This window comes from Neophocaena asiaeorientalis, unplaced genomic scaffold (genome assembly GCF_003031525.2).
Source record: "Neophocaena asiaeorientalis asiaeorientalis breed wild unplaced genomic scaffold, Neophocaena_asiaeorientalis_V1.1 scaffold184, whole genome shotgun sequence".
Lineage (NCBI taxonomy): Eukaryota > Metazoa > Chordata > Mammalia > Artiodactyla > Phocoenidae > Neophocaena > Neophocaena asiaeorientalis.
The window spans coordinates 5,536,207-5,562,087 of NW_020185325.1; the positions used below are offsets into that span (position 1 = coordinate 5,536,207).

The 25,881-nt window shown below is 37.4% G+C and overlaps 1 long non-coding RNA gene across 1 annotated transcript in view; it reads left to right on the forward strand.

The window, feature by feature from the left end:
• Positions 1 to 10,155: 10,155 nt before the first annotated feature.
• LOC112392564 (uncharacterized) overlaps positions 10,156 to 25,881 on the forward strand; it is a 39,025-nt gene continuing 23,299 nt past the window's right edge. Inside the window, exon 1 of the long non-coding RNA XR_003001713.1 lies at positions 10,156 to 10,220. This is a non-coding gene — a long non-coding RNA (uncharacterized LOC112392564). The remainder of the gene's footprint in view (positions 10,221 to 25,881) is intronic.

Consider the following 25,881-nt stretch of genomic DNA (forward strand, 5'->3'; position numbering starts at 1 on the left):
GTGGAATAGGGGGGGAGGGGGGGAGGGGGAGGGGAAGGGGAAAGATGGAGAGGTGAGATGAAAAATTTCCCAAACTGTCCTTTTTTGCATCACAGCACCTGATCAAATTCCAGCATGGGAGTATCTAATTAATGGAACCCAAGTCGTACACCTGTGCTCTAGTTTAGATGCAAAGGAGACAGATTAAACAACTCTTATGTGGGAAGCTAGTCTTTACCTAACACCAACACTTATACAGTGACGCATTCTCAAAGCACTGAAGCATTGAAAAGCTTCTAGTCGTGTCCATTACAGTCTCTACCATATTACTTCATTTCCATCACAGCCTTATTAGACTATCTAAACGACGTTTTGCATATTTTTATTGTATTATATTGTGTTTATTTTGTTGTATTACTAAAATACAAGCACAAAGAGGATAGGGATTATATTAGTTTCGTATTGCTGCTATGACAAATTTCCATAGATTTACTGGCTTAAAACAACACAAAATGTATTATCTCCTCATTCTGGAGATCAGAAATCTGACAGATCTCATTGGGTTAAAATCAAGGCGTCAGCAGGGCTGTATTCCTTTCTGGAGGCTCTGGGGGATAGTCCATTTTTTTGCCTCTTCCAGCTTCTAGAAGCCATCTGCATTCACTGGCTCACGGCCTCTTCCTTCATCTTCAAAGCCAGCAACAGCAGTTGAGTCCCTCGTACATTTTGAATCTTTCTTCTTCTGTCTCATCTAACTCACAGCCTGGAAAGGTTCTCGGGTTTTTTAAGGACTTGTGAGTAGATTAGACCCACCTGGATAATCTGGCTGAGTCTCCCATCTGTAGATCTGTACCTTTAATCAACCTGCAAAGTCCCTTTTGCCATGTAAGGTAACATCGTCACAGGTTCTGGGAAAGTATGGCGGAGACATCTTTGGGGGCCAGTATTCTGCCTACTACCATGACTTTGTCTGTCTTCACTGTTTTATCCCCTGAGTCTTAAACAATGTCTGCCATATACTTAATAAATATCGATGGGATGAGGAACTTAGATAATGGCAGAGGTGGCTCAGATTCTCTGTGCTCCCTGCTGTCTCACACCCAGCCAGTTTTGTCTGGTAGAAGAGGAAGACGTTTTGGACGGCAAAACTCTGTCAATAGCTCCTAAGGGAACTGGCTGGCAAGGATGCTTCACTCAGACTCATTTCCACACCTGCCCAGTGTATCATGCTGTTTTTTTGACCTGGAAAGCTGGGCCCCGTCTTTTCCACCCATCTGAGGCCATATTGCTGGCAGTCAGTCGTAGATCATGGAAAATCCTTTTGGGAATCCTGAGACAGGTAATCACCCTTACAAGAAAATTCAAAGTGCACCTAATTAAACTAAATCATGGCATTGTGACTGCTCAGACAACTGAAACCTCGCATTTAGTGTCTTCCTCAGCAAACCCCTCTAGACATACCCATGTGCCTGTAGGCGTGTGCAGGCAGACTGAAACCCACACAGTCATCAAAACATTTCTTCCCAGAGAGTCAGTTTTACTAATAACTGGTATGTAATTTAAAGCACTGTTGTCTTGTAAAATAAACATGGACGTATTATAGGGTAGTATTCAACAATTTCTTAAATTATCTAGGAAAACGACCACAAAATTTGTTGTTGTGGTGGTGGTGGTGGTGGTACGCGGGCCTCTCACTGCTGTGGCCTCTCCCATTGCGGAGCACAGGCTCTGGACGCGCAGGCCCAGCGGCCATAGCTCACGGGCCCAGCTGCTCCGCGGCATATGAGATCTTCCCGGACCAGGGCACAAACCCGTGTCCCCTGCATCGGCAGGCGGACTCTCAACCACTGCGCCACCAGGGAAGCCCACGACCACAATATTTTAAAGACATTTCAAACTTGCTGCTTTGGGTTATCCTCAACAGTCCTCCCATTCCCTTCCATCACTAGTTTAATTCTGTTGATGTAGTTTTGCCACCTGAAACTTCTACCTCTACTACCACTTAAGGGATACTTTGGTGGAAAATGTCAAGAAAATGCTCTAAACCTACCTTAAGTATCAATTATTGGGCTTTTGATATAGTCTGTATAAGAGCATGCAAGTATCTTTTTTGTTTTGTTTTCTTTTAATCTTTCTGAGTATAGAACTACCACCCATGAAAGATGACCAAAAGGTGATATTTTGCATATATCACTCAATGTTGATAAAATCCAGAGTTCTCGAATAAAGTTTATAAATTCAGATTCCTGGGTCAAGAAATTGCTACCAAAATCCTTAGGAGACAAAGTCTTCCTTGGTCACCTTCCTACCTAATTTCCTCTAGATATCCAGAACCTAAGGTATCCACAAATGTGGCATCACATTCTGGTATGCCCTCCCAAATTTCTCCAGTGTCTAAAATTATCTACCACTTTTTATTGTTCTTCCTCTGTTTACTGCCCTGAATCCTCCCCATAAACAATAAAACTGACATACTGCTAATTAACATCCTCCTAGAACAAAGAATCAAGAAAACTAATTATTCATCTAAAGTAATTCATACTGAAATATGAATGGCTGATAAGTAAATTGCTTATATTTTGAAAGTAGAACAACTACCCAAATTAGTTTATTCAATAGGGCGGGGATTATGTCTGTTTTTTTCCCTCACAGAACTCTACCACACTGCCTAACAGAAAATGAGTACTCAGTATTTGTTGACTGGGAAAATATTAGGAGATGGCAGCTTTGAGTAAGGAAATCATTTTAGTGCCCATGTTTTTCTTCGACTGTCTATTTCCTTGCTTATTTTGACAGACAGAAAAATAAGGCCAATGTTTTTTGCTTTTGTCTTTTCTTCACTACTTATAGCTAAAGATTTGCTTGAGCCTCGTCTCTGTTATTGCATAATAACAAACAGATGGTAGGGTTGTTTGTTTTGGGATCTGGGGTTTTTTGACTCCGAATTTCTCTCCCTCCAAAAGATGTTTTAAAATTTTCCTTCTAGAACTGTTTGGGACATACCCTACTAGAAGAATAAGCCCATGAGCAGGGAATTCCAAAGCAATCCTCTGTAGCCCTTAGCATTGACAATTGAATTTGGGAAGCAATGTATAGGATGCAGAGCCTAGAATAAAAATCCAAGTTTCTATTTCAGACTCAGCCAGTTGTGTGATCCCATGCAAGTCATTTAATTGCTTTGATGAGTTATTTTCTCCCACTATTTCCACATCTTACCCCAAGCCTGCTAACCTGTGAGGCTTAAGATCTTCAGTGAAAGTTGTACTAAATTGTTTTCAAACAAAATCAAAATGTCAACAATGATACAAATTATACAGGTTATAACTGTGTTACATTTCCAGAAGGAGAAGGGGACCACTGGGGAAATGGAACAATGGAGATGTAGTTCTAACAGTGATCCTGTTTACCAGGTCTCTCTTGCCCACCTTCCCCTTCTTTTTGTCATCCTCTTCTTCTGGGGGTACACCTTCACTGGCAAGGAGTATAAAAAGCTATTACAAAAAGAAACCGGTAAAGTATTGACCCAGTGGGCAAGAAAATGAATTAGATAACTATAGAATGGTATGTGAGAAAATATATACAGACAGGAAATGAATAAAAACAGGCACTGTGCATGTTATTAACTTGGACAAGAATAAAAGAAAAGAATCTTATCATCTCACTTTTTCTCTGCCGTATTTTTCTGGATACATTTGACCACTCCTAATTCCTCTGTGATGCTCCCGTCCTTATTTCACATCTTTTTGGTTCATCTTTCTTCCCTTCCTTCCAGAGTTTTCAAGCCCCCATCTCAAACTAAGAAAAAAAAAAAAGGAGGAGGAGGGGGAAGAATCACAGTGCTGGGGCTTGCACATAACTCTGCAAGACTTGGAGGAGTCTGTCTCTCTGCACTTGTTTCTTCATCTGGAAAGTGGACACAATAATACTTGTCCCAGCCACGAAACAAGAACCTGTGACTAGCAAGTTGGAGGACATGGTGCAAAAGTTAACCTCTTTAAGTGTCATTATCACTATTTCTCCCCTCAAATCTCTCTTTAACTCACTAGGAGCCTTGCTGGTTGTGTGCTTCCAGGGTCCCCTGCCTTTTCATTCACAGCCACTATTCTTTTACTTGCCCACCCCTGTAAAATGATCTTTTTTTTTGCCTATGGCATCATCTGGTTTTAGTCCTTCTGCTTCTCTCATATTCTTAGCTCAAATAAACTAATAGTTCATCAACATCTATAATCTATTTATCTATGATTTTTAAAAACCACATAAAATCCCATTCCCATGTGAGACTAAAATGCCAATTCTAATTCTTCTTTGAGTTGGAAGCATGTGACATTTTCTTGAAAAACCTATTAATCATATTTACAAAGAAGAAAGCTTAATTTTAATATTCTTTTATACTCACTGTAGTTATTGATTTCTTTTCTTTTTTTTTTTTTTGCTGTCTCTGACCTCTTTTGAAGCTGTCCTTTAAAAACTCCCTTTAGTGTTTGTAGGAATAGAGTAAGTAGGACAAATCCCCCAAACGCCTAATAATTTCTGGGGGAAACAAATTTTCTTAACACTGTCTATACCAATTCAATACCACGAAAACCTGTTTTCTTTCATATCTACATCCTGACCAAAGAGTAAATAAATAAAAAGTTTGATTCCTACATTACTTCAATACCTTTTTCTTGTGGGACATGGAATTCTGTAATACCTCCTACAACATGGTCCATGCTTTTCCTTGTTTAATTCTTTACAATTATTGTTTTAAAGAGTGCAAATTAAACTAAGTAAATGGTGACATTGGGCTGGAGTCCTCTGATGCAAAATTATAGATCTCAGAGGGTCTTTTAAATACGGCTTGCTATTTATCATCGAACATACCCAAATGTTTATAGTGTGTGAATATTTTAAAGCCAACCTACCATAGTGTCTGAGTATAGAGTTCAGTCAATAGTTTGCAAACATCTCTTTGCTTCTTTATATGCATTTAGCTACTGATATATCTTTTTCAGTGAATGAAGCAGACCTAAGCACATACAATAAAGGAAAGCAAAAATTACCAGGTTTGGACTTCACTTCACAGCCAGAAAGATTCTCTTGAGTCTGCCAGCAGGGGATCTTGCGTATTAATACCCTACCTGGAAGAGCTGACATGTTGAAAATGAGATTAACACCTTCCTGTTTTACATTAACTAAGGCTAAAGTGGCATTTGCCTAATCAGGAGAAAAAAAATCAGTACTAAAATGATAGGGTTGCCAACAAGGTATGGTTTTAAGAAAATGTTAAAATTTTAAGTAGTATTGTGTGTATGTGTGTGTGTGTGTGTGTGTGGTGCTGTTGGTGAGTCTCTGAAGATAAATATGTTGTGCAAATAAAAGCCAAAATAATCAGGATGACTCAAAAACTAAATACAAACACGTGTAGCACAGTAACTCCTTTTTCAGGCCAATGCTAATTGACATTTGGCTCACAGTAAACAATTTGTCAGAGCACTAAAAAAATAATAAATTAATGAATACACCATGTCAAAGAGTACTGATGTCCTGGTATTTGTTGCCAATTCCAGACCAGCCTAGAAACAGAAGAGCTAATATAAATGATTTATTCATTCAGATATAAGATAGCACTTTTTAATTCCCTCACTTCACAATCCATCTAGTTATATATTTACTAAAGATGAGCATTTAGATGAAAAAATATTAAAAATTCTAATATAGGAAAAAGTCTCAAAATCACTGTCAAGTGTAAGTGGAAATGGGGTGGGAGAAGTGGGCCAGAAGTGGTCTGATGTTCCCCTGATCGAGAGGGACCCCAAACTGGAATTGGTGGGCTTTTCTCAGGCTCAAAGCCCAGGCAGTCATCCACACTTCATCCTCAGGTAACAGAGCCCTTCTGCTGTGCCAGGCACCCTCCTTGGAATGGCAGAGGGTCCAGAAAGGAGGACATAAGTTCTTTGTCCTCCGCCTCATAATCTAGTTGTGTAAACATATATCAACAATAGCTGGATTTCAAAGTAGACTCCAATCAGAGCGGAGGCATCAATACTCTCAATGGGAGCCAGGAGGGAGGGAGAAGAATTCTCCCGGGAGGATTTGGGACAATTGCCCAGGGGAGATTTGACTGTGAGCTGGATCCTGCAGAATGGGTAGTATTTTAACAGGTGGGAGGGGAAAATGGTGGAGAGGGCTTTCTAGGTAGAATGGACCAATTCATTATATTTTGACACCATGACCACATAGAGCATTATAGTTAAGTAGACACCTAAAATACATCAACGGAAAACACATAATTACAGAAAACACTGTCAACAATCCACTGAAAAATAAACTACACATATACACTGAATATACAAATGGTAAAAAAGAAAAAGGGGGGGGAAATGAGACTTTATTCTGCATGCTAAATGTCTACTATTCAGATCTCAAGAATAAGACATACCAGTAGCTATTGTTTCTATTCATTTCAGAGCTTCTAATTGCTGCTATCTTATGGGGTCTCACTGAGAAGGAAGGAGGAGGGGGGAATGAAAATACAAGAGAGTTGCAGGAATGTGAAGTTGGAAGCCCACTCTAACTACTTTCATTCATTGTTCCAAAGGTGACACTGGTCCTTGCGTTCAAAGGGAACCGGAGGAGGACAAGCAGTTTTAAGGTAGCACAAAGGAAGGCAACTTAATGCCTCCCTAAGGAGAAGCCGCAGAGGGCTGTGCTGGTGGAGAGAAGGCTAATAGGAATAATAACAATAAAAGAAAAAAGAGTGGGGGTGGAGTGGGGTGCAAAGCAGTCCTGAGAACTTGGGATGAGGAGGGAGGGAGAGGTGGAGGTAACCTTCGCAGGTGTTCGAGGAGGATTTGTAAATGATGCAAACATAGAAGCTGTGAGGCAGGATGCAGGAACATATTCAGGGAGCTCGCAGGAATAATGGAGAGCACACGTTGCATCATCAGGATCATTGAGACCCGAATCCTCTGGGGAAGTCACGTCTTTTTTGTACAAAATGTTTTGAAGCTGAGCTTGGGGGTGGAGTGAAAGAGGAGGGGAAAATCACCAGGAAAAATTAAGCAGTCTGAAAGGAGTGTAAGATTATGAAGATAAATGTTTACCTCTCCGCTGCATTGTATCTCTTGAAATGAAACTGTTTTTGAACAGTGCTGCATCCGTACTGCAAGAATGTGGGCATTGTGAACAAATTGACTGTCTCAGATGATTTGACACATTTTGATTTCTGCTTAGGAAAGTATCTGTTAATCCTATTAGAAAGAGGAGGAGAGGGTCCTGAGCAGGAATGTAAGAGATCAAATCACTTCACCATCTTGATCATACTCTCCCAATGCCAAGGTCTTAAAGTCTCAGCTATTTCCACAAGACCCGGTGCCTCATCCCTGCCCTGCTTGGCATCACATCAAAACCCCTTCTTTTCCACCTCCCCCAACCCCACCATGGCACTGGCTAAAATCATGACAAGCCTGGATGGCTGCCCTCTCCCTGGCAAACTAAAGCAGAAAAGAGATCTTATTTTATGCTTTATCTTCATGTAATTTTCCTTCTTTCCTTCCTATTCTCCTTTTCTTCCTTCTCCCTCCCTCATGCCCTTTCTTCTTTATGTGGTTTGCTGTTTGCTAATATCCAACTCCAGACCATTCTTTGTGTTTGGCAAAGGAAGCAGTTTTATTGTTTGGTAACTCCAGGGGGGATATGGTGTCTATGATGTTGTCTAGGCCAAGCCTCCCCCAGGAAGGTTAACTACCTCTGGCCTGCTCTCCAAGGGCGAACATGCCTGGCGATGCACACTTCAGCACCAGCCATCCTTTAGCGAGAAAGCAGATCCACCCTGGCCCAGAGGTACCTTTGCTTCCCACAGTGGTGTATCTCCATGTCACCGTGCCACTTACTGGAACCAGTTACCTGGAATCCAAATCTACAGACTGCAAATTAGGAGTGAGGGAAAGAGAAGACATTTTTTTCCCGACTACTTTCTGAAAAATGTTCTTCTTGGAGCAACACCCAAGTCTGAGCAAAGGGTCTGTTCATCTGTCGCAAGAGCCAACACTGGAGCCCAGCATGTAGCTAAAAATATGCACTCACAGTGCTAGAAAATTGTGTTCATTAAACTCTACCTACAGGTCCTCACCCAGAATCTGCTCTATGCCAAAGCAGCATGTTGCTTTTTATCCTCCTTTATAGATTAGGCAGTAAAATAAAGAGGGTGGGGCTGAAATGCAGGGGAAGTCTGCACACGCGTTTGGAAAAGAAGAAAAGGAAAAGCACAGGGATTTCTTCTTCTCTCCTTCATGTTCCGAGTTGCCAGGGTTGTCCAGACACCACGGAGAGGTGCAGGGCTTTTTCACGTTCACAGTATTTTCACTTCCACAGGGTAAGTGCTACATGTAAAATGGGAATTTAGAGCCAGATCAAATAAATGCCTTTCAAACTGTGGCACATTGCTATTTCTGGATCCCCTCCTCCCCCCTTCTTTGTACATTAAGGAGGAAATAGGAATAATCACAGCTGACATTACTGAGCACTTACTATGTGCCAAGCACTGTGGCACGTGTGCTGCATACATCATCTCAGTTCCTTCTTCTAAAATCCCCACAAGGTGCTTGTGTCACCGCCATTCTGCAGAGGATGACATGAAGGTTGTAGAAAGGTGAAATAACTTGAGCAAGTAAGTGACAAAGCTGGGATTTGAACCCTAAGCTTCCAACATCTTGCTCTTAACGTCTATGCCATAATACCATCTCTAAGCAGTTCTGTAAAAATATGCTCTGTGGTTTTTCATTTAAGATTTTGGTGACTTTGCCTTAATAATAATTCTGTTATTATCTTAATTTTTACAATTTTCTGCAGTCAAATAGTAGGGTTCCTCATAGGAAGGGACTGTGTCTCCCTCACCTTTGCATCCCCTGCAGTCCTTAAAACAAAGTATCTTGAACAGGCGTTAAAGAATTATTTGTTGAAATGCACTTTACGTTATCTGTGTACCTAAATAAAGCCCATCTAAACAAGTCCATTTCGCAGACACTGGGGTTTTCCTCTTCTTTGTAGCCACCCTCTTCTCCCTGTTTTGTTTTCAAAAGGTTGATTTTGAACTGGAGGGACATTGCAGTTGTCTTGTCACTTAGCGTGATTTGAAAGTGAGAGTCTGTGTAGTGCTTTAGCCTGCCCTCAGCAATCAGGCTTCACACTCGCAAGGCTCTGATTGTAGGAGTTGCCTTATTTGCATTGATGAGGATGAGCCAGCTGCTAGAGCATACAGAACTGCACCTGACACAATCACCGAGTTCAGGATTAGCGCGGGGAATCAGGAATCCACTGCGCTGCATGGCAATCTCAGCCCTACATTAGAGTCACTCATGCAAGATGACCCAAATTTGCAATGAGCACAATTAGCAATCCAAAGATGCAATGTTAATTTGGGGGCTGGAGATTTTCCTACATTTCCCTAAATTAAAAATAATAAATATACTCTTTCCTAGACGAGTCTGGGCATGAAAATAATGCAGGGGATTCTGAGTTTGTAAAAAATGGGTAAACCCCAGAAAATGTGGATTTCTTAGCCCCCACCCCGCGCCCCCCCATACACACACCCGAGGTATTAAGTTTGGCATCAAATACGGTAAGGGCTTTGTGGTGTCATACTCCTTTTTGAATTAGTAGAAAACAGATATTTATAAGGATAAAAATAATAAAAATAGCAATAACTATAATACGTAGAAATGGAAAATTTAGGCTTCTAAAAGGGATTTGATATTTTATATTCTGTATTAATATTTCTGGGGCTACGTTTGGGTCACACATCACCACAGATACACCCACTGATTTCAGGATTTCCTAAAAGTGCAAGAGATTATGTTGAATTTTTATGAAACAGAGTTTGTAAATCAAATGGAACATACTCAAGCCTTGGGCTGTGTTTCCATGGGTCTGCAGTCTATAGGTATTGAAATGCTCACCTATACTTTAGGGAAAAAAAACCACAACATTTTGCAAAAATTGAATGAATGATCATTCGAAGCAAAAGCATGCAGTTCAAAAGCTAAACCTCCCATTGGAGAACAGAAAATTTAATGAGCTTTTAATGGAATGCAATGCTCAGAGTAGTAAATTATTTGTTAGTTGACGATGCAATCAGCATGCTGATTAAGGTTGCTTGGTTTTTTACTAAACATTAACTGAATGAAAACGGGTAGTCCTTGTTCTGCTTGGGGGGCTTTAAGGAAGCAAATGGACTTTCAGAACAGAGATTGTCAATAAAGGTGAGTGCACTCCAGGTGTCATTTGAATATGATGATAAAATACTTCTGATAAATATTTAAAAGCATTTTAAATCCACAATGTTCGCCTAGTGTATTGTGGACTCTGTTTAAAGAAACAGTGGGCCTTAGCAGGCCTAACAACAATCCCTCTATCTCTCTCTAGAAAGAAATATCTAGATCTGCTTTCTTTTATTGCAATAGAGAAAAAAAGGGGGGGTGGTATGCTTTGAAAATATAAGCCAGCATGGACTCTAGGACCAGGAACTGTTTGGAAGTTTGGAATATAAGCCTAAGAAAAGACAAAAAAGGACAAAAATCAAAACAAAGGAAAATATTCTGACAGCAAATAAAGAGACATCTGTTTCTCAGGAATAGATTAAGATAAAAATTTAATCAAGTAGTTTTGATGTTTTAAAATAATTGCTATTAGAATACATATTTTTTTCAATTTATAAATGATGGCATTCTGAGACAAGAAGGATTGTGATATCGGAGTTATATTCTGTCTAATTTAGGAGGTCTGAAAGGGAAGTAAAAGAAAAAGATCAAAACTTGGAAATTATGCAATGCTTATTTTTGTGGTTAGATTGTTAATACAGAATTTATAAGGTATATTATTCACCATATATTAATCAATATGTACATTAGCTACAAATTATTGTTTCTGAGAGAGATTTTGTTACTAAATCTGTTTAAATTGCTAGATTTATTTTCCCCCAAAAAAGAAGGGATTCTTTTGTTTGTTTGTTTTTCTCCCTACCAACTGAAGAATTATGGTAGGTTAATTTTCTTTGAAGAGCTACAAAGTTCTTTTTCTATAAATCCTAATTAGTTTCATCATCAGTGATTCTCTGGCAATGATAAGGTACCCTTAAAATCCGATAAATAACTACCTCTTGCTTTTAACTCTTCCTGTTTATGACCCAAGAGGTTAAAAGCCTTTGACTGGCATTTGACTTCTGACCTCCTATAAATGTTATCTTATCAGTTCCTGCTTGTTAACTCGTATTGAGTACTTGTCCCTGATGGCTTTTAGATAAAGGGTTGTGGGTTTTTTTCTTTTTAATATATTTCCTATAGGAACTAAACCACTTGCTTTGTTCTATGCCTAGTGCACTTCAGTCTACACAGTAACCCGCTATAAATCTGTTAGAAAACCCCAAATATACTTTTATTTATTCTTGACATTATTTTTAGTTTAGCTTTATGGGTGGGATTTTATGATTGAGTATATTTATTATAATTAATAGCAGTAATTACTAGTGCTCTTAATCCTTTAACATGTCAGTCAGGAAGCTGGTGAGCGTGGTACACTTTTTTTTTTTAATGCAAAAAAATTTTTAAAATAAACAACAATTTTAGCTTTGCATTTTGCACCAGCATGAGATGAGTTAGAGAGATAATTTATGGAAATCTTGTCTCCCCAGACTTCAGAAGTCTGCCTAATGAGAGAGTCATCAGTAAGATATATCTTTTTTAAAAAATCGAATCCAGACCATGAACAGTGCATTTTTGGACCTTTGAGGGAGGAAGGTGGCGGCCTGGCGTCCTCCTTTGCCCTTCTGTCCTAAGAATTAAGAAGGATTTCAGCCTTTTATTCCTTTTGCAGCCGTGTGTGTTGTTCACACATTCAAGTGTGTATGTGTGTGAGTCCAATCACTATGTACACATCTAAATACATTTGAATGTTTGCATTTTAATCTCTCTCCATACCTCGACGGCATCATGAGGGTATTCTAGGTGGATGCTGGTGCCTCAGAGACTGCCTCATTCACAGATGACCTACAGTGTGATTTGTAAACAAAATATTACATGAATTTCTATGTGGAAAACAGGCAGCGGGGAGGGGAAGAAGGCAGAGGCAGCCATCTTGGAGTCATTTTGCCTTTTAGCCTCCTTCTTCCTCATCCCAAGGCTCGATAGTTAGAATATTATCTTCATTTTTAATTGGCCTTCAACATAATGCAGGAGGCATGTACAAGGGACCTTTGTATCAGTGTTTGGAGTAGAAAAAAGTTGTAACCTCTTTGGACTTTAAATAATAACTGCGACTATAGACAAACTAAACCTATTATTCTCTATCCTTCTAAATAAATATACATATAAATGAAACATATGCCACAGCTTTTAAGAGACCTGTACAAAACCTATTAAGGGAAACAAATGTCTATTTGGACCATTCATTTACTGCTATCTAAAGAATTAATATGTCAGTAAAGTTATCTGCCCTTCTCCTCCCCATTCTTTTCTCCCTACACAAACACTCACATGCACATACACAAACACCCTCACTATGCAGCAATGACAACCCTAGAAACTTGTTTTTTTAAACACGAATTCCCTTTCTCTTAGATCTGAAGTAGTTAAGGATGAATTTAAAAGACCAGCTTTTATTTTTTATTTTATTTTAATTTTCTGTGTGTGTGTGGAGAGCTGCTCCGGCTCTGTAATGTCCCAACACCGCTTTCATCATGTTCATATTCTGGCAACACACAGGTTTCACGCAATTTGTCCTAACTTTTCATTTCAACCATTGCTTTTCTCAAAGTGGCCAGAGTTTAAAGACTCAAAAGCAAAGGGAAAAGAAATACCCCGGCAGGGGGAATAACAAACCAGCCCCCAAACTGGTGCTGGTATTCACAGCATTGACACATTCTCCAATGTTTTCTCTGTAGTTATAACACAAAAGCGCTTTCTTCCCTGTTTTGATGTGTTAAAGACGAGAAAGAGAGAGGACACTTGGAAGTGGTAAAATAAGTATTGGGAAGCACGGGGAAGGTGTTTCTCCTTTGAACGTCCAGCATGTGTCAATAACATGCAGATACTTACGGTTTAACATTAATTAAATGTTTAAAAAAGGAAAGGGGGTGAAGAGTTAAATTTAAGCAAGTTGTGTCGCATCCGTTGAACTTTTAGCTATCAGTGTTGCCTTCATATTTGTCTAATGAGATGTGCATCTGAAGCCAACCATTCTGCTATCTCTGAAATAAGGGTAACCACGATCCTAAGTCCCTCCGAAAAGGGTGTGAGTGGATCAATAACGAACTATTGTCTAACTCTGGTATTTGACAGAAGAAACCACAAACTTTTACTCCTTTTGTGTCAGTAATCTGAGTTAATTTTTCTAGTCAATACGACTTGCAGATTGTTTTACTGGGCGAAACAAATAAGGATCTGAAACAAATAAGGATCTGAATCCTAAACGCTCTCCTGTTCTGACGGCTAAATTCTCTGAGTTGAATCCCAGAGTCCTCTACCATTGTACGTTGTATCCTGGCTTTAAGAAAAAACAAGATTTAAACATGTAAGCTAGATGATTTCAAAACTGGTGCACATTATACCACCATTCTTATTTATAATTAATTTTTTAATATATAGTTGTAAGTCTTAGTATACCTAAGGCAGAAAAAAGTATTTACTTAAATCAGTTTCTATACCAATCAAAATGAACTCCCCAGCCATTTCTGAGGTAATATTTTAAAATCATTGTGGTTAGTAATACTTGTAAATCATTGTAGTGAGAGGAAGAAGACGAAAGGTAATCGAGGCCCTTGTTTTTCTGTATAGCTGTATCATCAAGCTTTATAAAGTTACTTAAGGGTGTATTAAAATACATTGCTTCTATGTATTTATACGCTTATAAATTTACTCTAAGAATATAGCAAGAAATACAGTCCATTTGATTTTTTTTTTTTTCCATTCCTTGCCAGAAATCAAACCTGCTCTGTTTGGAAAAAGCAGAGACTTCTGTGATATCATGGACTTTTTTGTATTTCAGTAAAGAAGTTGAGGACATGGAATCAGAAATATCAAAATTTTTAGGACCCAAGTTATTCCTGTAAAGGTTTTAGCCCTTCCTTTGTGAAGACTGATACAGATGGATTTCTAATTTCCTTTGGTCTCTGTCCTCTCTTTTTTGTGTTTTCTTATTCACATAAATTAGCTTTGTCCTTTCTTACTAGAATGTTTGATTTGCGCACACTCTCCCAGATAGATTCTTAGTCTCACTCCCCCCAACTTGTCTGGGGTTTAGGATGGGGAGTGGTTTTCCTTATTTAAAAAGCTTTGTAATTCAGACTCCGAGAGCCTGGACCTTTTCTCTATCCATCTGGACATGCTCAAAGGTCATACCCAAGATCATAAGCCATGTTTATATCCTTCTTATGGGCAAATGATAAAATAATGTCCACAGGCATCCGATACTAGGGGCATGGCCTGGACACACACCTTGCCCTCTTCCCCTTGGCCTCTCCTGCCCTGATGAATGAATACATCCCTCTCCAAAGTTGATGCTTTCAAGTGACCAGTCAGATGCTGGCAGGTCAGCTGGCTGTCCTCTTGAACACTCTAGGGTTCATAAATCAGAGAAACGTTGGTGTGGTTGTAAGAAGAAGGTAGTCCAGCCTGAGGGAAGCCACGTAAATCTCTCCCGGAGCATTGTTCCTGATAGAGAGTGGGGATTCGAGCTGGGGTAACTCCTGGGGTCTTGGCTGCTATTAATGCCCTGGCCCTCCTGCAGTGGGTGCTAACTTGTGCAGGAGAGCTGCCACCACCCTTCCCAAACATCGGGCCGCTTGGAAAAGTCAAGCACTGCTGAGCCCTGATTTTCATTTAATAGTCAAAACCAAGATGCATTTGGGCTATGATGATAGGACAGCTCCCTTGAAAAGAATATTTGAACTACAAAGGCATTGATTTAGGGCTAGCGATGTTGCAAAAGGGACTGCTAGAAATTAGCAGCCTGTCCTGGTATTTGGAGAGCAAGAGTGACAACTTATTGGAAGTTCTCAAGGAATCATTTATATTTCACACTCCACTAGGCAGCTGATTTGAGATTGTCTGTTAGCATAACAAAGGCTCTGAGCCTGTGAACTTCAGAAACCTTTCGACCTCTTAGCTGCTGGCATGAATAGCCCCCAGTCCTGCCTATAGAGATCTCCCAAAGCTCCCCTGTTCGTGGCTAAATTGTTAATCAGGGTAATTTAATATAGTTTTCAATATGCCTCATCTCTTATTGGGAAAGGTATTCACAGCTCCCCTACCCCTGAAAAAAAAGTTCTTTTATTCAAGTGTGAGAGGGGCAGCTGCAGACAGACCCCCATCCCCCAACACCCCCCCTGTAGCAGCAGTAACATTCGGAGCAGCAACCATGGTGAAGGGCCAGAAAAAGAAACTCGAACGACCATCCCTCTGCATGCATGCACTCCAACCTGAACCTGAAATTCCAGTCTGTTTAGGCTAGGAACCGACAAAACAAAAACCCAGAGCTCAGCATAACTGAAACCTCAGCGCTTACACACACACACACACACACACGCCACACCCCCTTCTCCACCCTCTCTTTTCCCCCACCCTTCTCCTCCCTCCTCGTCTCCTAACTAAGCTTCTCTTCTGGCTCCCGTCAAGACAAAACGCACCAGAGCCCAAGGCCTGCTAATTTTCATTTCTCTCCCTCTTTGGAGGCAGCCCACACCATCCTGCATGCTCCTTCACACAGTCACCCTCAGCCCGAGCCCGCAGCCTCCCCCAGTGTCACATACACTTGCTCTCACCGTTCCCTCGCACACTCTCAATTCACATGCACATGAGTTAGCTGAAAAGAGCCAGAGCACAAATATATTCATTTTAATCCAGTTAAGACCTAAGAGGTCTCATAGGATGTTCTTCGATAGTTTGAAAACCAAGTATAAAACTCAGATTTTGCTGTTTCATCTCTAAGAGGCCTACAGCGTGCCTTTCTTTCACTTTCTACCAGTATATATTGTAAAAATATAAAATAAAGTGAATAAAAAACAATCACGAGCAAACCACCCAGCTTCAGGCAGACGCTGCTCAAATATTAATATGTTGTCTTTTTAAATTCTTGTACCCATGTGCAAAGTCAGAAGAATAATTTCATACAAAGAAGGAAAAAATATGAAATCACTATTTTTAAAAATTACAAATGTAAGGCTACAATCTCTTAATCTCATTTTTCCACGTGAGAATTTTAAGACATTTATAATCTTCAATATTTCATTTCCACCTGAGAGTTTTAAGACATCTGTAAAATGTATCTGAATATTTCCTGATCCCTTTGGTGATGATTTTCTGTGCATTTGTGCTCTGTCTTTGTGCGAGTTGAGGCCCTGTGTCTTGCTGCTTCCTGCAAAAGCCATTACTAGTGTGCCCTGTTTTGGTTGGTGGGCTGGCCTCAGCCTCCTGAAGTTGGATAAAGCCAGGATCTAGTGCCTGAAGTATTTTCTTTGAATTTGCTGTAGTTAGAGTGGTCCCTGGTGGGGGTGGGGAGACATTCTTCACTCATTTGGGATTGTAATCGCTGAGATGGGAGACAAATTTCTGTATACAGGATCAGGAAAAGGATTATTAACCTCCAAAACAGTAGTACAAATATAGGCCCACAATTAATAAAACAAAACAAAACAAATATCCCAACCTCTTTCCCAAGATAATTTTTCCTGGAGTTAAAAGAATAAAAGGTTTTAAAAAAAGTTTTCCTGGTCAATTTTAATATCTAAACAATACCCAGAGGTGACACTTTAGAACATAAAATAAAATAAGTATATCTGGTTGATATATTACATGGCAATCCTAAAATCTGCATTTTCCTTAAAAAAAAAAAAAGGATTCTGACAGCTTTCATTTCAGTGTTTGAAAGTTTTTAGATTATAAGCATTTTTGTCAATAATCTGTGCATTATTCATTTTAATGTTGGGCTTTTCCATTTATTTTATTCTGTAAGTAGTGCTTTTCATTTTCCTAATGTCTTAAACCAGAACATTTCTAAAAATATTAATTGATAGTTACTACAAATCAGTGTATAAATATTTCTGGTTTCTCTTGTTAAAAAACCAAATATATTAAATAATTCCTATATAAATTAACAGAAATTTAACTTTCAAAAGATGTTTAGAGAGAAAAAAACATTATGGCTTTTAAACCCAAGAAAGAAAAAAAATACACAATTTGCATTTTTCAGTGCTTTCACTTAACATTGTTTTCATTAGCTTTTTCTTCATTAGAATTTATGATCCATGTCCATCATTACACTTTCACATCTCTGATTTCTGTTAAATTTTCTAACAGAGATTAATAAATATAAAGGGGTAAAAAGGCCTATTTGCTTTCATCTAAAATGTTCAATATTTCAACGTTATTTGCATTAAAATTTTTCCATGTTCTAATTTAAATTATTTAAATTGGCCTGAAATTAATTCTATTTGGAGTTAGGAAGTAACAGGAGGATTTTTTTAAAGGAATTAAATAACATGATTTTGCTTAATTATAATGTTTTCTTAAGGTTGGGCCATCTAACACTCTTTCTAGCATGGCAGAGTTTGGGCTTCATATTTATGGAAGAAATAGCGTTGGGGGGAGAAGGATGTATATTTGGAATGGTGTTTGACAGGGGGAATGAACGCAGACACCAGAACAATTATATTACAATCCCATTGGGAATGCCAGCACCAAATTTAGCCAGACTGATGGGGTACTGTCTAGACGGTCCCTTTTGTGTATCAGCTGTTTTTTCCCTGCTTTATTGCACTGCTTGAATGTGTGAGTTGAACATGCATATGGATCCCAAACATAACCATTCCTGCAACCATACATTGCTGTTAAATTTTCTCTCATTTGGCTAAGAATCAAGGGCTGTGTATACTTACTATATTCCCTTTACAATACTTTGTAATTAAAATGCAGCTTCCAGAATCAGAGGTTTAACAAAGGTCATAAGACAAAGTAGAAAGTGCCTAGGCTGTTTCTTTATATGAGGAAAAAAAATGTACTAGGTAAACATTTCTATCTTCTCAAACATGTCCACCTCTTTTCTACAGAAGTAAAAGAAAGCCAGAAAGAAAAGAAATAGAACAATGAGAGGAAAGAGGCATAGTACATGTAAATTACCACCTTTCCTTTTGCAAAGGGCAAAGGATAGAAAGAAAGAATATTTATTAAATGTTTACAGTGTAATTAATGGCAGTGTGTGTGGTTTTCCTTTTTTTTTTTTTTTTTTTTTCCCTCTCTTTATTCGGTAAACCAAATAGAGTTCAGTAATCAGGGTTCTTGTGAGGTCTTAGAAATAGATTCCCAAACTCTTAAATAAATGCTTACAAGATTGCTGTTCTGTTATTGGTCAGGTAGGAAATCCCAGAGACATTTCACATCTGGGCAACTGTCCGGATTTTGTTTTGTTTGTCAAGATAGTGCAGGAAGGCTAGGACTTAGTTATATGTGATTACAGTATCCACACAAAACATTCAGCGTTCAAAGGAGCAGAAATGCACCCCTAAATATGATGCACACTCCACGGGTGATAGGTACTAAGGTTGGATGCCTTTGCTAACAACCAAGAATTTGAAACAAGCACAAATTAATTATTCAAATTAGAAAGTGAGAAATAGAAAGACACATTAATGCTAATGAAAGTAGGTATCAGATCTACCTCTGTCTATGAAAGGTTTATCAAAAATTTTTGTCACCAAGAATGAAAAGGTATAAGAAATTGGAATTCCACAAAATGTAAAACATCACAAATATAATTCTTGCCTTGTAGTAGTAGCCCAAATGAATCCACTGTTTCAGGAAAGAGAATCCCATGTTTCACAGCACATTAATAGCTTTTATTAATATGTACACACAAACTATTTGGAGCAGGTTCCTACCTTCCATTTGTTGAATTTTTTGTGTGTGTATGTGTGCCTTAACAAAAAGGAAAATGGTAAAAATGTTTTGTCCTTAAGGAAAATAAAATAAAAGTTAAAGTTAGTGATAGAAAAAAATATTTTTAATAGTTATATGGTTTGGGGCACTAAATTTTGTCAGTAACTAACTAATGGATTTTTAAAATAATAATTTTCCATGCTTTACCACTGGAATTCAGTAACTACCATGTCCTATGGGCAATGAAGATTTTGTCCATCTTTTGAGGATTGGGTATTGAAGAGAAGGCTGGAGGAAAGAGAAAGTAAATTTTGTTCCCAATTTTACTGAACAAGGTAAGACTAGAAGCGATCTGTTTTTTGGCTTGAAACATCAGATCACAAATCAACAACCATAAGATATGACTGGGGATATAGGGTTGGGGAAATTTCCAGGTTGGAAGAAGGTATGAGACTTGAACAACTGACATTAGACATGACGACCTTGAGTAGGCACTTGTAGGCACTGATGTTAAAAACTTCTGAGATATAACTTTGGCATGACTGAGAAAAAAATTCAACCAGAGGCAGGGACAGAGAGCAAGAGAAACCAAGACTGAGATATAAGAAAGCAAGAGAAAAATGGTGGGAAGGGGGGTCCAGGGAGTGGTGCTCGGGGGTGGGTGCTAGGCAGGAGTGGTGAGTGAGAAAGAGAGAGAGAGAAGAGAATGAATATTCTAAGCATTGTTTTAATCTAAAACAGAGATGCTTCCAGGAGAATGAATTTCAATGGAGCTGAGCCAAAAATAATTATAGAGATTTTCTTGTTTTGTTTTGTGAATGAAGAGCATCTCTTTTCTCTGGGGATGCGAGAGTGAGAAAGGACCAGAGCCAAGAGATTGAAGTGATGCCCCTCTGCCCCTTTACTTCCACACAGCACAGTAGCAGACCTTTCTTTCTTCCCCTTTCCAAAAGCTATTGGCACCAAACTGTGCTAGGAAAAGAGGGAAGTGGCAGCAGCCCTCCAACCTAGCTGGATTTTCTATTCTTACAATAGCTTGTTTACTTTGATAAGGCTGAAGTATTAAAATTGGATGCAAGATTGGGTTGGGGGGAGCAGGGATACATATTTTAGGTTCTAGAGATAAAATTGAGCTATTTACAACTATGAATATTCCCCTGTTAGAGATCCTTGAAAATGCCTCTGGGGTTTGTTTTATCAATTACATTTGTTGTCTTGTTTTTCATTATCAATAGCAGGCTACTAAAGGAAATAAAGTATTCTCTCAATTTTCTTCCATTTTCTCTGTGATGTAAAATCTTTATCTTGGAACCTTTTTTACAGGGAAAAAAATTGTCGTTTGTTAAAATATCTTAAGCTATGACTGGATTTTTGTGAAAGTGATATAATATACCCCTCACGAAAGCAGAAATAGAAAACTTTATACTAATTTGAAACACAGTATTGGGGGAGAAACTCACTAACATTAATAGACGTTGGGGAGGAAGTAATCATAAACAACTCAGAATTAATACCTAAAGACTATTCATTTTCTTAAGTTAAATTGACTTTCATACAATTCACACCATTAAGTACTGTCTGAACTTGAATATTCTCTCCAAATCTCTTGTTTTAAGTGTTGTGCCATGTTAAAGACCCTGTTGTCATTTTTATCATTCATAGATAGAAGTTAGTTCTACAAGTAGGCTTCAGGTATTTTATTTTTGTGTTACTTGAATTTAAATATATATATATATATAAATTTCAGAAACCTAAGAACCATTTCCTTTCCTCTACATGGTATGTCACAACTTTTTTAAACAAAAGTGAAAATTAACTTTTGTTTTTATAAATATTTGACCTGCTAAGTTTAACAATGTAGTTATCCAACAGAAGAACAACACAGTCATAAGCTTAATGGGTTAACACAAAAATGACCTTCATACACATTTAAAACAAGGAAACCTATTTTACATTAGCAGTCAAGATTATCTATTGGCTTAAGCATAAACATCTTTGAAAGTAGCAAAAATACATCTAATTTCCTTTAAAACTTTTACATATTAAAATTTTTCCTGTTTCTGTCAAAAACTATTAAAATGTATAGGAGTTGGCAGTAAAGTTGTATGATTCTATTATGTAGTTAAGTTTTTAAAAATTTTTCTTAAAGATGGAAAATGTCTTCATGTACATGAGACTTTATTTAGGGATTTTCAAAACATGTTTTAAATGTCATTGTGAATATACTGTATAAATCTATGAATATGAGTTTTATGAATCCACCTTTAATTTAATTAATCATATTGATTCACTTGACATTTTTCTCCTCCTGCATCTCCCCTCCCCCCTTTTTCCATCACTCTATTAAAAGCAGTTCATTCACAGGGCTAGACTAATTATTGAAGCAGATTTTACAAAATAAAACTGACAATGGTTTTAGAAGAACTTTTAAAAGCATTCAACTTAGATTTTGTTAAAAGTGGTTAAAATGAATATTTAAGAATTCAAAGTACTTAATCATACTAATCTTAACATTACATTTAAAACCCAATCCCCAAATGAGAGATCAACTTTTTAAAAAGAGCAATTATTAATATTAAATAACCAGAATAATCACTAATATATTCTAAGCTGAAATAAGTATATGAGATTAGCAATAAATATTTATTTTTCCAAGTTTTAAAAGAAAGCTTTACCTCTTTTAAAATAAAATAATTTTCAAAATAGGAAAATATTTAGTAATATTTAATGTCTATTAAAAACCCAATATACACCATTTGAGAATTTATGCTTATGCTGCATCATTAAAGTTGTTGAGAGAAACTATTAGTCTACCAAAACATTTAAAATATAGTAGATAATAATTGATTATTAACAGTAGTGAAATATATCACATCAACATATGTATTTGTTAATACTATCAAGCTCTAGAATGGATTAGGAAATGAGGAGATAAAGATAGATTTACAATTAATAAATGCCCCAAAGATATTACCAATGGCAAGGTCTATATTTTACAAGAGAATATAGATATATGTATGCAGATATGCTAGATGTAGATATATTTGTCCTTTGTTTGTACTGGTCATCATATTATAAAATGTATTTTTAAGGGTTCTATCTTGCCCAAATATGTTGGTCAGAAAAGTTACATTTCACTTGAACCAAAGCATAGAAATTGCCCCAAAGGAAGTCTCGTTGGTTTGTTCATTTTTAGTGGTATAGAGACCAGTTTGCAACTGTGGGGCTGGGGACAGGGGACAAAGCAGCAAGAAGCAATTGAAAGGATTAGAATGGAAACTTCCTCAAGCTTCACAGGCGTGTTTGCTGGTCACAGATGCCATTAAGGTGTATAGATAAGATATATTTAATATTAAGACTTTAAAAAGAGCCTTCACACTCCTGAAAATTCGCAGGCAAAGCTGAGCCTCTTTCTTTAGCCCATATACTTTATTACGTTGGCCCAGGAATCCTGGCTAAAGATAGTTTCATACAGCTCACATGCTTGGGTTTTGTCACTTCATGTCATAACCTCCACATTACTTAAAATATAGTTTTAAAATGTATTAAACAGAAATGCTGATATAAGCCTAAATGTAGCTGTACTTGCTGTTTCTGCTCTAAGTTCATTCATGGTGGTGGATTTAGTTAAAGGGCCCTGAACAGCCATGCTTAACAGTTAGGAAACAAAATCCTCTTGGCTTCCATGGGGGCTAGGTCTATGTCAGAGCAGAGGGAACTCACTGTAGATATCTGAGATAAATACCTTCTGTAAAAATGTACACATTTCACTGGTGTCCTATATAATGTAAAGAAAAGTATGTTGTGTTACAAACAAAGCCCTGTTAGCTATTTTTGCCTAAACTAAATGTTATTTTATACATCTTAGACACAGACAATATGCAGTAACATTTATGATAGTAATAGCTGACTCCAAATAAGAACTGCAAGTGATCCTAGGTGTCTCCTGAATCATAATCAAGGACTACCTGGTAAGCATTAAGTGACAATAAAGGGTATTCTTGCTAAAATATTAGATGAATTAATAATAGAGAAAACGGTCACTTTTACAGAAAAGTCAACAGAAAATAGCAGTAATAATATGTGCCTTGTATACGAACATAGTGTATTACATCCAGTGTGCAACGTGCTATTATAAAAAAAAAGTGTGGTACCTCTTCTGGATGATACAGCTGCATTAGGAAATTTTATAGAATGGCTTATTTTCCAGAGCACAACATCTAGCCTTTCCACATGCTTTTTTGGTAGAATTTCTCCTCCCAGTTAAAAACTGGTTTTCATCACACAACTGCATAATTATTTTTCTGCAACTAGCAATAATTACTTGTTTTGTGTATCTCTACTAGAGTGATTCAGTGTTTGCTGTTCTACCTCATAAAATGCATCTGTATTAGAGGCGTATGAAAAGGAGTATTGACCTTATATAATATATTGCTATATTGGTAGGGGCACACAGCTCTAATTCTTTGTAAAAGGCACAGAAGTCTATATTGCTTTGAGTTTCCCTTTTTGAATGCTATGTGAGTTTTCTGACTAAAGCATAAAACTGGAGGTAACTGAAGACAAGAAACCTCACAACATGGAAATTACTCAGTACACAAAGAAACTCCCTCTCAGATAGATGTACAATGGGTGACTGAATAAAAAAAGGCTGTTGGAGGGATGTGTTTATAGTGGCATCATAAAAAACTCTGGAATCACTGTTAGTGAGATTTGTCACACCAAAAAATCAAACACAGATTTCAGATCATTCAAGAATATCTAATCATTTTCTGTCACTCACAAAGCTCTCCACAAAAAATTAAAAGAAGGAAAATTAAGCAGAGCCCCTCCTGCCAGCCTTCTTTTATCTTACAGCAGTCCTCCTCTTTCTCTATTTTCCTTCCAACTCTTGTTTGTGGTTCTCCTTTCTTTCAAGTTCTCTTTAATCCTTGCTTTCCCATGTCCCTCTTTAGTCTTATTCATCAGTGATGCCAATAAAAATAAACAGTCTATTTAAAACAAATGAGTCAGTGCCAAAAAATATACGTGATTGGTGTGTGCCTTATTTTTTAATTTTATCTTTCAGTGAAACTACACCTGTGGCATTCTCTTACTTAAACTTTTTATAACTTTAAAAACAAAACACAAAGAAAAGAGCAGAGAGCCAAAGTACTCTTTAATGTCTCTGGGTTTATTTATAAATATATGTAATGTTAAATGCAGTGAAAGCCTTGTGAGACTACTTTTGGGCTTACTGATCCCAGGGTGCAGAAGGAATTAGCTTATCCAGGAAAACTCAAAGTCATAATTAGTCTTGTGAATTATAATAATCAGGTTTCATCCTACATTTCTTTCTCATGTGGTACTTCCGGTGGGAGTTCTGCATGAAAAAGGACTACAGGATTGGGCATTAATAATGGTATACCTGTGAAATATGAGTATATTCCTATAGTGCCAATGAATGAAACTAGTATACTGCCCAATTTTTGTCCTATACCCTTCAACCAAATGAAAAAATAACTTCAAGAGATTTTTCAAATTTCAAAAAATTCCACTCTTAGTTTTTTTAAATACTTCTTAAAATTATAAAATAAAAATGGAAGTTTTTTCCCCAATGATATATGTCTCCCACTCTTTGTTATAGATATAAGGCTATAATTAATTTTTATTAAAAAAAAGGTTAACAATGCTTAAGTTTTACATAATTTCCTCCAACAAATAGAAACAAAAGAACAAGTAGGGAAAGAATCAGTGAAACTCAGCAGAAAGCTATATTTATTCTCAGAGCTCTCAGATCAGCCATTTTCACTAATTTGATTACTCAGGTCAATCAAACACTTTGCTGACTGATGGAGATGATCAATTTCTTTAATATATAGACCCAGCCTAAATTAGACAAAAGAAGTGTAATAGCTTACCAATCCTGAGATGTTGATGTTTTGTCATTTGTGAAACAGAAATACTTCTTTCAAAATTTACACTATGATGAACTGCTAATTAGGCTTAGAAGAGTATGAATGAAATGAAGAGACAGAATGCAATCATAACTGTACATCTATCTAAAGCCCAAACCTGCATAGCTCTAATAACCCTAAAAATTTATACAACTGTCCATCAACAGGTAAATGAATATACAAACTGTAGTATATTCAAATAATGGAATACTACTCAGCAATACAAAAAACGAACCACTGGTACATTTTACAACATGGAAGAATCTCAATAAAATAATGCTGAGTGAAAGAAGCAAGACCCAAATCATTTATATAATAGTCTAGGAAATTCAGACTAATGTATAGTGACAGAAAACAGATCAGTAGTTGCCTAGGGGAAGGATCAGGAGGCAGGAATTACAGAAGCATGAGGAAACTTTTGGGGGTGATGGATATGTTTGTTGTCTTGGTGGTGATGGTTTTCACAGGTGAATACACATGAGCAAACTTTAAAAAATATACAGTTAAATATGAACAGTGTGTTATGTATCAATTTTACTTCACTAAAGCTGTTAAAAATAAATGGACCAATTAGAATGGATATGGGAATCAATCAGAATGGATGCTAGACATTATCAAAAAAAAAAAAATTCAGACAGTGGGTTTCAGAATTCTCTAGGTAATTGGGACCATGTACAGTTGACCATAAAGGTTTTGGGGATTGAGAATGTCCTCTTCATCTCCTTGCTGATGTTTATGATCCCTGGTTTAATTCAAAATAATTTTCCACTTTTTCCTGTTAAAAATCGATACAGTCCTGAATGAGGAGAACACCACAATTTTAGATTTTGTCTCTACCAGTGCTACAAATCATGTGACTTAGGTCAGGTGACTAAACCAACATCAGAATACCTCCAGACAATTGTTCAAGGTAGAGGTAAAATGAAAGATACTTCTTTCTAGAGAAAATAGGATCCATCCAGCAAGCATTTCCATTTAACAGTTGTGTGTTTTGTCATAAAATCTCCAAAGGTTTTCTCTACCCTTTGTTACTGTGTGTGATAAAAAATGAAGTAAGGAGGGAA